Genomic DNA, 12,330 nt, shown 5'->3' with positions numbered 1-12,330 from the left:
AGATTTAATTTTTATTTTTGAGTGGGTACATTAATTTGCAAAGCATGAACAGCCTTTCAATTAAAATATATCACTGCAGGGAGGGTGTTACACTGTAGTGTGATGGTGTTTTATGACCATGCTTACTCCCGTCCCCACCCCACCCTTCTCTCTTCCGCTTGCTTGCGCGCGCTCTCTCTCACACTCACACACTCTCTCTCACACACACACACAAACACACGCGCGCGTGCGCACGCACACAAGTGCTCTCTCACAAATCATATTAACTGATGGTTTTGAGTCTAAAACAACACTACTAAATTACTTTGTCAACCATGACCGGATTTATGGATACATAAACCTGTATTACTGCCCCTCCTTTGAGTGTATGTGTCTATCAAACTTAAGTGGCAAACAGTGTTCAGGAACCATGTCTAATTCTATGTTACATAGGGTGCCCTGACTTTTTTCTTTTTTCATAGCTGAGCAAAAGCTAAGACTAGAGAGGCACCAGAAAAAAAACTTTCCATCAGTTTCTGGATTAGGTTGAAAGAAACTGAAGTCATATGAATAAGATAAGCCATTTAATCCATGCTTTGTCTGAAAGAACATAAAGATTTTATCTTGGGTTTATTCCAACAGTAATCTCAACAGTCCCCTCTGGGCTAGGTGTTGGTTGTCTGTCTCCTGGCATGATGACTTTTAAAAAACAAAAACAGAACCGTGAAAAAAAAAGGAAAGAAAATTACTGAAGCAGGCATACATGCTCTGAGGAAGCAATTTGAGCTTCAAACTACCCTGGGGATTACTGATACTATAATAAACAGAGGAGAGAAGGAAAATAAAGATGGCCTTGCCCTTTATATCTAATTCTGAACAAGCATATTCCCCTTTCTTGGGGCTTTGATGTTAGGTAACAATCAGGTTACTTGCCAGGGTCTAGAAAAAGGACCAAAGATCATTGTGGGGAAGTACAAATCATCTAATATTGTAACATTATGAATGGTTACAAACCACTTACTTAATCCTATCATCAAAGAGCACCTAAATTTCTAAGAGACTATTTTGCTTTTCTATAATCTATTAAAAACCAGATTCAGTCATTCTTTTTAGAAAATTTTTTTTTTTTTTTTTTTTTTTTTTTTTTTTTTTTTTTTACTAATTCCACTGACTCTCTGGTAGACTCAATAATCTTTTCCTTTTCCTGAATTATCTTTGTATGTAAATTTGGTCTGAAAGTTTAGACAAATTGCATCAGGCTTCCAGTAAAGCCCATCTCATGAAGTGATTTATGTACTGGCCAAAGTGTAAAAGTTTAGTAACAATGTTTCAAACAAATATTTAGTCACTCAACAAGTGCTATATATAAATGCAAGGGGCAAGATAGATATGTATAAAATATATAAAATATAAATATATAAAAATATAAACATTTTATTCTTGCAGGGCACTTGGGTGGCTCAGTCGGTGGAACATCTGACTCTTGATTTCAGCTCAGGTCATGATCTGAGAGTGGTGAGATAGGGCCCCACGTCAGGCTCCACGCTAAGCATAGAGCCTGCTTGGGATTCTCTCTCCCCTCCTTCCTCTGCTCCTCCCCCAGCTCATGCTCTGGCTCTCTCAAAAAAATATATAAAATAAATTTTATTCTTGCATATATCTTAAATAGGTACTTCATATGTGCCAAGGGAAAACATTCTTTGCTTGTAAAATAAATGTACTCTAATAACCGCTATATTTTTTAAGAAGATTTCATTTCTTTATTTACTTGAGAGACAGCGCATGTGCAAAAGTGGCAGGAGGAGTAGAGAGAGAGGGACAAGCGGACTCTGTGCTGAGCACGGAGCCCGATGTGGGGCTTCATCCCACAACCCAAGCCGAAGTCAAGAGCTGGATGCCTAACCGACTGGTGCCCCTAATACCTGCTGAATTTAAAGCATTTTAAGCATTCATACTATATATGATCACGATTCTACAAGTGGCAGCAGCAAACAGTTTATGCCCATTTTGAACACATGAAACAGTGACTCCCCTCACAACTTTCCCCATCTCAGTATTTTCCACTCTCAGTCTCCTTGCTTTTCTCATCGTCTCAACACTGACACACACCTGCAGTGAAGTTTTAAAAGTACTCTTGACTTTAACCCAGAGCCCTTGACCCAAGACTCCAAATGTTCGAGTGTTTTAAGGCAAGGTAAGTCAACCCCATCTGTCATAACTCCCAACATTCTTGCATCTACTGTCATTCCTGTTTTCCTAGAATACAGAATCTAGGTGCCAGAGAACAGAGAATAGGAAAAACAGTCGGCCATTCTAACAGTAGCAACAAAACCAACTCCTTTTGAAAACTACCTTTAAGAGAAAGGAGGGTCAAACAAGCAGAAGTAAGTGACATCTCGGTTGTACATAAATCCACCTGTGGCCCTCCTGACTATTCCTCACACCTGGCACACGGCCTGCTGCAAAGATGCTCTTGGCGCCCAGGTCGCTTTTTTACTGACATTATCATAATTACAGTGCCAGTCTGGGGGATGCAGATGGAAGGGGCACATGCTATATAAAAAGTCCTTTCAATTTAAAGTTCTTTAATTGGTATACAGCTGAATCCTCTGTAAAAATAAGCAATATTATTTATACTGCCACAATCCTGCTGTCTACCGAGTAAGCTTAAATGAACCTGAAGAATTTTAGATGGGCTCCAGAGCAGGTGAGTCTTATCTGTTTTATCATCTCTTTTAGTTAAAACTTTTAAGAGGCATCTCAATGTCAAATGTTTCCTTAGTAAAATTCTCTCAAAAGCGTTTTGCAGGACAAAATAAGCCATTTTTTTCTGGACTTAAGTGGAACAAGTTCTTTAAAAACAAACAAACAAACAAACATACATTATTTGTGAGGGGGCTTAAGTCACTTGAAAACTCTATTCCTTCCTAAATCTGGAGCTAACAGGTTCTCCAACTCATTTTAGGACATAGTTCCTACTTTTAAAAAGCCCAAAGGTAAGGGCGTCTGGGTGGCTCAGTTGGTTAAGCGTCTGCCTTTGGCTCAGGTTATCATCCCAGCGTCCTGGGAGTGAGCCCCCGCATGGGGCTCCCTGCTCAGTGGGGAGCCTGCTTCTCCCTCTCCCTCTACAGCCTGTTCCCTCCGCCTGTGCTCTGTCAAATAAATAAAATCTTTTAAAAAAAAAAAAAAAAAGCCCAAAGGTATAACCTGAATTCAAATCAATCAAGGAAGAGTTCACACTATAATAACTGGAGGGTTCTCCCTCTTTTCTCATTACTTGTACCCAACTTCTCTGCTCTCTTGTTGTTAACACAAAACACTGTCATCCTCTCTAACTAGCCTTTCATCACATAAATTTAGGCCCCACATATATACAGGCTATGTGACCATGAATTACGCTGAATAAATTAATTTGAACCAAATAACTCTAAGAATATTAAAATTTGTCTCTTATACTTACCTGTACCAAAGTAAAATTACTTGAAAATATTCTTTACCGCTGAAAATAAATTACTACTTAAAAGTTAAAATTTGGGTGGGAGCCCCACAATCATTTGAATTTGACTCAAATTCCATTTGCTGAAAAATGAAAGCAAAGCAATAAAAGCCAAGGGGGGAAGGAGAGAGAGGGAGGGAGAGAGAGGTAAGTGAGAGAAAGCAGAGGGGGGGGAAGCATACACGTGTATACACACACACACACACACACACACACACACACAAAGCTTCTAAGCTGCCAGGATCTTCCATTTGTACCTTTACTTTATAAAGACAAGAGAGACCATCGGTATTTGCCAAGAAATCCAGAAGTTCAAGACCAGAGCTTGAAAGATGGACAAAAAATTCTGAGTGGTAAGGAACTGCTTATTTTAAAGTGTTTTTTAATTTCTTTAAAATGCATTGCCAGAAATAGGCACAAAATGATAACGTTATACTTTCTTTACTTTTACGCCATTCTTTCATTAGAAAGAAACAGTGACAGAGTAAGGAAAATCCATAATCCAAACCAACAACCGCGAAAATCTCAAGAGGTATGCGAAGTCCCTAGTGGCAGCCAAAAGGGGAAAAAAAAAAAAAAAAAAAAGCCACACCACACCACACCACCTGTCTGCTATCAAGTGTATACCAAGGGAGGGGACATGGGAGGGGCCGAATACCTGTGGCTGGAAAGCTTATTTACCTTGTTTAGAAGGTCATGCACACATCGGCACTCAACTACAGAGGTTATCCTGATCCTTCTCTTCTTTGATGTTAGCCCCTAACAGAGGAAGCAAAAGAGAAGACGAGGGGAAAGGGAAGGGAACGAGGGAAAGGCAGGATGGAGCGAGAGAAAAGGGGAGGGAGAGAGGTTTTCTCTTCTGAGGCCTCACTCTCTCACCTCCTTCTTCCCCACCTGAACCTCACGCTCGCACTTACTTGTACTTACTGTGGGGCAGCTGTTCACTGGGGGGCACTTACCTCTGGGAACATGTCTTACTGCCTTCCTACATGGCAAAAAGGCTTTTCTGTTTTCATACATCCCCTTGCCAGCCCTAATCGGTGCCACTAGGTCACTGTCTTTTGTGCAAGCGGCTGCAATGGCGGCCCTGACAGGAAAGAACTTTTCATCTCTTCCCTTGTACTGAGCCATAAGCAGCAGCGAGGGCTCCCAGGCACAACTCCCCTGGCTCTGCTCCTAAAAACGCTCTCTCAAGTACACCGTTGCTTAGCAATATCTGCCTTCCCCCTGTACGTTTGAAATTGGCAACATCTGTCCCTTTAGCGGTTTTGACTTGTGCAAAGCACCATGCTCATAGTTTTAAAACACACGGCTTTATGAAATGGGCAATCCTCCACTCTTCCCACCAAAACCGGGGATGCTGAAGACCCTCTGAAATGGTTTAAATCTTTACTTTGCTGTACTTTGCTTTCAAGGTCAATATACAAATCGTCGCAATTTAAAAGTGCCAAGAGCACAAAAGCAAAATATTTAAGGCACCACTGGGAGTCCCTATTAAGCCCCACCTAATAAGTATCTGCACGATGACACCTGAGGATTTGCCTGAAGTTAAATTCCATTCAGCTCAAAATTTTCTACATAACTAATTCTACCACCAGGTATTATATGCAAATACGGATTAGGTAAGCCATAATGCGTATAACCTACAAAGGCAATGTATTCATGGAGTAGATGGGCAATTTTCACGCTCACATTAGAACCCACTTCATAAACAAAAATACACCAACACAGACAGACACACAGACATACACACACGCACTGATCAACGGCAAAGGAACCTAAAGAGTCTAGAGGGGAAAAAAAATTCATTTAAGTAATTCCAACATTATGTATTTCAAAACAAATGATCTTAAGTTTCCTGTGTTTTTTAAATTTATCCCTCAACAGTCATCTTAGTATTTTGCTAAAGTTACTCATTAACATGAAAGTAGTTTATAATGCTATAATTTTACACTTAAGAAAAAAATCTAACATAAAAATGAGTATTTTTATGGGTAGTGTATACGTTCTGCAAATAACTTTACTTATCCAGCATACTGATGGGAAATAAAAATCAGAGTAATAAAAAGTATAAAAGTCAATGAAGAATTGAACCACACTCCGTGTGTTGAAACTTTGGCGTGTAGTTAATTTTGTTTCTTTAAACAAATCAGTCTACAGTTTTCTTTTTGGCCAAACCAATTCTGACAGATTAGAAACACATGTTTTCAAAGACATTCTATAGGAACAGAGTTTCAGCTACAAAGGGCAGGGTGACCTATTGGTCTCATCAAGTCTCTACCTGGAACTCATAATGAAGCAGAAAAGACTGCGTGATACTTACGGCCACTAAAAATACATCCAAAAGGTCCTTGATTCTGCAAATTTAACAACAGCCCTGAAATCCCATTAACGTGCATGGATTTATAATCCTGCTTGGCCAAGAAACATGAATTCAACACCCTAGAACCCACTTCTCACCGTAGCTCATCACTCATACTTGCCCAGATGTACACAGTAATTCTTGTGAATTTAGGCTTTTTATTGCAGTTTATTAAAGAAACTTGAGCAGACTTTGCAACTGGGGATTCTCAAAAGTCTCAGATGTTCCTCCAAGTCGTCCTCAGTGGTTCTGGCCTTGCAGAGTAGTGCTTATGAGCAAGGGTCTGAGTTGGACAGACTGGCTTCCAGATAAGGCTCTGCCGGGAACCAACTACAAGCTCACTGCAAGGAAACGGCTTAACCACAGTGCCTGGTACATAGTATATTCTCAATAAAATATATCATTTTTACTGTTATACTCTTACATGACTCAAAAGCCTCAGTCTTTTTATTTTTTCCTTTTTTCCATTCTACTAAACTTTCTCACTTCCCCATACCATCAGCCAAACACAAGCTTTATTTAGTGAATGTGTATAAAAACTTCCTCTGGAAGGGGGAAGGGAATGCTGAAGGAATGAATGACAACAAATTTGGTATCTTTTAATAACTACATCATATAATCCTTGCTTGCACCTTCCTTTGATTTATCCTTAAACAGCCAAGGTCTCTTCAGCTTTGAAGCAGCCATCACCTATGGATGCTTGTGTCTGTAGTATGTTTCTAATAAATTCTAAATTAATTAATGTAGGGAAAACATGGTAATTTGTAGACACTGGCTCATGGGGACTGGGAGGATGGAGGGAGCCCAGGCAGGGGCTGCGGTGCTGTCCACCAAGCAAGTGCTGATAAGCCCTAAGGGTTCAGTTGAGCCTGCCTCCAGGATAGCCCTCACATCAAACCACTTACCAGACAAGGAGAAAGTGCAAAAAAAAACCCACAAAAAAAAACAAAACAAAACAAAACAACATTCCCTGAGAATTGTTTCAGGACCACCCAGGGAAAACAAGGACTGGCCATGTCAGCACTGCCCTTCTCCATGACTGCCCGTATGCATGCAGAGTCTACTGGGTGGGCAATCAATGAGGGGCCACCAGAAAGCCAAACCCTGGGTTTACTTAACTAGAGCATTCTTGAGAATTTCTCCATTCTGATGCTTCTGGCATCAGACTTGCTCTTAAGGATGAATGCCACAGTGCCAATCAATCAATAATTATTAACTTCAAGTAAGGGAACAAAAACACAGGCTGTAATACTCATCAAAATGAGCTGTGTCTTCATTACCCAGTAGTGATACTCTACCCTATTCTGATATCCTGAAGAACATCTATGTGCCTTGCACAGCTTCCACCTTTGAAAATACTCAAATAGAGTTAAGCCCCGAACTCCTTCAAATCCCACATACCTAATAACTTTGCAGGACAACCTGCTGGCATAGTCAGAAATAAATTTCAAACAATATTATCATCAAAGTCTTCTAAAAAATACGCCTCACTCAAGAAAATTTTCTATAGTATGATATTGGTAGCAGCGGGTAGCAGCTGGGCAGTAGTAAAAACATGTATTAAGTACCAGCTGAATAGAGGAGGTGGAGGAAGGGGGAAAGGAAACGGTGGACAAAATTGAGTTCTAAACGGAGGGAAGCTCCTCCAGCATGAAGAGGTCCTTCACAGGCGAAGACAAGGAAATGTTTTAAGTCACCACCAGGCCTCAAGCTCATTTTCCTTCTTTGCCACTGGCCCATCTCTAGGCAAACTTTGTAAATTCTTTCCTCTGTGACTCAAAGTATAGTCTAAAGCAGTTTTACCCAAACTGCAGTCATTTCCACACTATCCTGACAAGGATACCATATTGTATTGTAGCACCGCCCGTACTATTTTCTTTAAATCGACTTATGATCGATTCCGTTTTTCACTGGCCTCACCGAAGTAACAGTATTTGTGAAATCCTGAATTTGATGTGCTGGTACATATATCTTTCCTAAGTTCCATTAAGATACATAAAATAAATATTGGTGCCCTATACTCTTTTGGACGTTCAGGTACCAATCAACAGTATTTGAACACAAAACTGAATAGATATCCTGGGGGACATTTCACTGGTGTTTTTCAGAAAAGCCGTGGTGACCTCCCTCCTTCACAGTCATCCTATCTGATCAGTTTATATAAGTGTTGCCCATCCTCTACATCAGGCTCAGGAAGCCTTCACCAGTTACATGAATATGCCTACTCATGCCTATCCTTCCTGGCTTTGTGACCCAGATGACAAAATTAACACCATATGATCTGCAGTTCTGTACCGTGACTTCCGCCCCGTGTGTTTCATGATGCCCAAATACAACTGAAACCTCTTGCCCCGTGGAGTTCTCACAACAGCTAATACAATTCTGGAATCCTGAAAACACAGCAGGTACTCAGTACTTTACTAGTGGTACAAAATATTCACTCAAGTCTCTTGTAAAAAGCGTATTTTAAAATTTGAATAAAATTAAATGCATGACAAAGAATTTCATTACTTCACCAAAACACCCGAGAAACATAATCAAACCAACCCAAAACATTAGGAAACTTCTTAGGATCCTGATGGCTTCTAAACAGAGTTATAAAGTCAATAAAGAAACTTGAAGATGGGTAAATACACAATTTTCCTACAGTGTGAATTTGCTTTTACTGTTATTGCATGTCAGCGAAGGTGGGACATCATGTAGCCTACTGTATGTTAGGCAAACGTGTATCCCATTTCATTTCCACACCAGCCCTGTAGCTCAAGTAGAGATGCCTCATTTACAGATGGAGGAAAATGAACCCAGGTATTCTGACTCCACAGTACCATCCATTAGACAGATGGCCTCCCATTTGTGCTTCTTTAAAGCCTTAAAATTCAAAACTACTGGAGCACCTGGGTGGCTCAGTTGGTTGACTCCTGATTTTGGCTCTGGTCATGATCTCAGAGTCCTGAGATTGAGCCCCACAACAGGCTCCGCACTGGGTGTGGAGCCTGTTAAGATTCTCTCTCTTCTGCTCCCTCTTCCACCTTTTCAGGGGTGATGGGAATCTTCGGAGCCACCCAGGGGCCAAAGCTGTGTATCTCTTCCTCTCTTCCACTTCCTGTTTCTTTTTTTCTTTTTTTTCAAAGATTTTATTTATTTATTTGACAGAGAGAGATAGCCAGCGAGAGAGGGAACACAAGCTTGGGGAGTGGGAGAGGAAGAAGCAGGCTCCCAGCAGAGCAGGGAGCCTGATGCGGGGCTCAATCCCAGAACCCTGGGATCACGCCCTGAGTGGAAGGCAGACACTTAACAACTGAGCCACACAGGCGCCCCCCCCTTCCTGTTTCAACCAATAAAGGCTGTTCGTTCCATAAAAACAAAAACAAAAACACATATACATGTTGCTAAGATCAAAGGAAGGAAAGCAGTTCTTGTTCGCTGATGGGCTTTGTTGAAAGCCCATTTCCCATTTTTCACTATAGAAACAAGAAAAGTAATTTTGAATAAAACGTATTGAAGAATATGCTACTGGGCTCGGTATAGGAAACAGCATCAGCATCCAACTGCTAGGCATTCAAATTCCTTTTTAAAAAAGAATTATAATATTTTAGAGCTGAGAAGAGCACGACTGACGGACTACCCACCTCCTCATTTAGGAAAACGAAGGGAGCGTATTTCTACTTGGTGACAAGGAAATAAGAATCCATGTTCCATGGTTTGGGTGGTAGCAAACAACTTAAAAAAATAGTTAAGTAGGCTGACATTGCGGGGTTTTCTTTAAAATATAACTTAAGTGCCTGAATCACACATCTGAAGGCTTATCGGGAAACATCTCTGTATTTGGAAAGAAGGGCAAAAGACGAAGAAGCAAAGTAGGACCAACTTTACATAATTTCTTTTAAAAGTGTGAAAATCACAGGCTGGCTCAGTTGGCAGAGCATGGGACCCCTGGTCTCAGGGTTCTAAGTTCAAGCCCTGCGTTGGGCATAGAGCTTACTTAATTAAAAAAAAAAAAATCAATTGCTTTTTACTTTAACTAGATACCATTAAACACATTTCATTATAAATCCTTCTAAAAAGATAGGTCTTTTGCATGTCTGGGTTTACATCCATTGGATCTGCCCAGAGGGAGGAACAATCATGAGGATACAGAAATACCTGACTTCGCAGAGAGGACAGTGACACTCACAGGGCTCAAGCAAGGATGGGGGCAAGAGAGTGTGTGTGCCCTAAAGGATTAGCCAACTGTTGCTTTGCAGGAATGCAAAACTATGCTGCCAATGCTTGGGGGGGGGGGGGGGGTCAAAATCCAGATTTCAATGTGAGGTATATTCATTCTCAGATGCCAGCAACTCAGTCAATGCCACCGGACAAGACCCTGGCCTTCTGGGGGTGAGTACTCTCTAAAGTTGGCTTTAATGCTGCCTTCTCTCACAAATGGGGGAAACGGGAGAACACAGTCCTGGCGAACATGCTCATTTTGAAGACATGAGTCTCTTTTTACACAAAGCATAGCCCCACATACATTATGGACATCTTCGGTTCCCTTGGGGAGATTGTGAAAAGGCCCTCTGTGTGGGGAACACCGTACGAGGCAGCCCCACGGCTGTACTGTGCGATGGTCCCGTTTGCCGCACAAGCGCCTGCCAACGCCTGCTTCGGGGGACTGGCATATGCAGCCTGACAGACCACCAGAAACACGAACCAAGTAAGCAAAACAAACCACAGTGTAGTTATTTTACATGACTTGCATGGAATAAATCTGTGAACTATAGGTGAGTCATCACATAATAAAGGACTCAATTAGGTTCAGAACAACACTCCAGTGTTTTCCCTTGTCGTAGCAACTAGCTCACTGGAATCTTGAGAGAATATAAGGGACATAAAGAACCCTGGTGTCTCTGTTTTACTCTTTCCTGCAAGATAATTAATCTTACTAGAAAATTAAAACCAGGCTGCCAGTCGGGCATTTTCAGGGTCAATAATTCTTAAGTTACTAGGATACCAATTAATGATACCCAAGTGGCCTGGAAGAGTTAATGCCCCTACCCAAAATGGTTGGTTCATTCCCAGAAAAGTGATTCATTCAATGGCGAAATATTTAAAATTGAGAATCCTCTGAGATTAACAGCAATTTTATCATATGTAAGCACTTACATAAAAAGAAACCCAAAATCCACTAAAGGAAATTTGGTGTCTTATTTAATAGAAAGCACCTACATACATGACAGATACAGAAAAATCATGACTTTCCAAATTTCATAGTACATAAAACCACCTGATTAATCTCTAAACTCGATACTGAAAGTACAGCAATTAGGAGGCTGGAGCTCTACTAAGAATGCCTAATGATCGGATTACGCTGCTTATTTTCAAATCCACAGGTAAGAATGCCTAACATGACCTCGGAAATACTCAGGCTGAAAATGGTAAGTCAAACAATTTCTTTAAAAAATTGCTGAACTTAGTGCCTGCTCCCATCCTAGTGTCCTAAATAGGAAATACAGTCACACATCAAATTGTTCCCCCCACCCACTCTGATAAACACTTATAAGAAATTATCTTTCAGATCACAAAGCCAAGTGAACTAAGAACTCAGGCGCAGCACAGAACAGGAAAAATCCCCGTTTTCGCCCCTGTCCTCACTTGTGCTAAACACAAAGGACAAAGAAGCAAAGGAGACACATGACACTGCCCTCAAAAATGTTTTTACCACCTGGAGAAAGACACAGAGGATAACACCAAGAAGTCCTGGGACAGAAGTCTGTACCAGCAGCACAGAGGAGAAGGTCATGTCTTTCAGGGTCTGGGGGGCTGCGGTAGGGACAAGGAAGCATCAGCAGGTGGGCCATAACCCATGCCTGGAGAGACAGGTAAGAATCCCAACAAGAAAGCAATTGGGGGAGGGGGAGGTTGGAAAGAAGGCAATTGGAAATAATCTGGTTTTTATCTTGGACAATGAAGAGGTACTGAAGGATTTTAAACTAGGATGACTTGATTCAATTTTCATATAATAAAATCACTCTCTTATGCAGCAGTATGGCAGGTAGTTTGGAGAGAAGGAAAAGGCAGAGACAGGTTAGAAAGAAGTTATAGCAGTTCAAAGTTAGCATGAACAACTGAACTAAAGACGGGACCACGAGGAACAGAGAAAAGGAGAAGCTTTCAACGATACTTAGAAGGCGATATCCCTAGGACTGGGTGGATAACGCAGGAGACAGAAAGAATGGAGACCGGCGGCCAGGAAGGAGGAGAATGTTTGGTGTGTATGAATAGGTAAAGGAGACCTAATGAAATCCATCACAGATGCTGAATTTGAAATGTCTGTGCAACATTAACAAGAGCTGGATAAAACGATCTAAAGCTGAAAAAAACTTTCTGCCAGTTTCAGGCTAGAAAAATCAATTTGGTGGTCATGAGGGTGTGTGCAGCTGAAATCTTGGGTGCAGATGAAGGGCTGCAGAAGGAGAAGAGATGGTTGAAGCAGAGCTTGGGGAAGAGGTGGGAA

The 12,330-nt window shown here is 41.1% G+C and overlaps 1 protein-coding gene across 8 annotated transcripts in view; it reads right to left on the bottom strand.

Moving 5' to 3' along the window:
- AFF1 (ALF transcription elongation factor 1) overlaps window positions 1-12,330 on the bottom strand; it is a 227,104-nt gene that overhangs the window by 96,179 nt on the left and 118,595 nt on the right. For 2 of the 8 annotated variants that reach the window (XR_008958494.1, XM_057309903.1), the window contains exon 1: window positions 4,157-5,411. The exons of the other annotated variants lie outside the window; for them this stretch is intronic. The gene's annotated coding sequence lies outside the window, so the exon portion shown is untranslated. Of the gene's footprint in view, window positions 1-4,156; window positions 5,412-12,330 lie in introns of those variants that run through there. 8 annotated transcript variants of the gene reach the window in all.

Source organism: Ursus arctos, unplaced genomic scaffold (assembly GCF_023065955.2).
Source record: "Ursus arctos isolate Adak ecotype North America unplaced genomic scaffold, UrsArc2.0 scaffold_9, whole genome shotgun sequence".
Lineage (NCBI taxonomy): Eukaryota > Metazoa > Chordata > Mammalia > Carnivora > Ursidae > Ursus > Ursus arctos.
The sequence above is the reverse complement of the archived record's forward strand: the minus strand, read 5'-3'. Positions and strand labels throughout refer to the sequence as shown.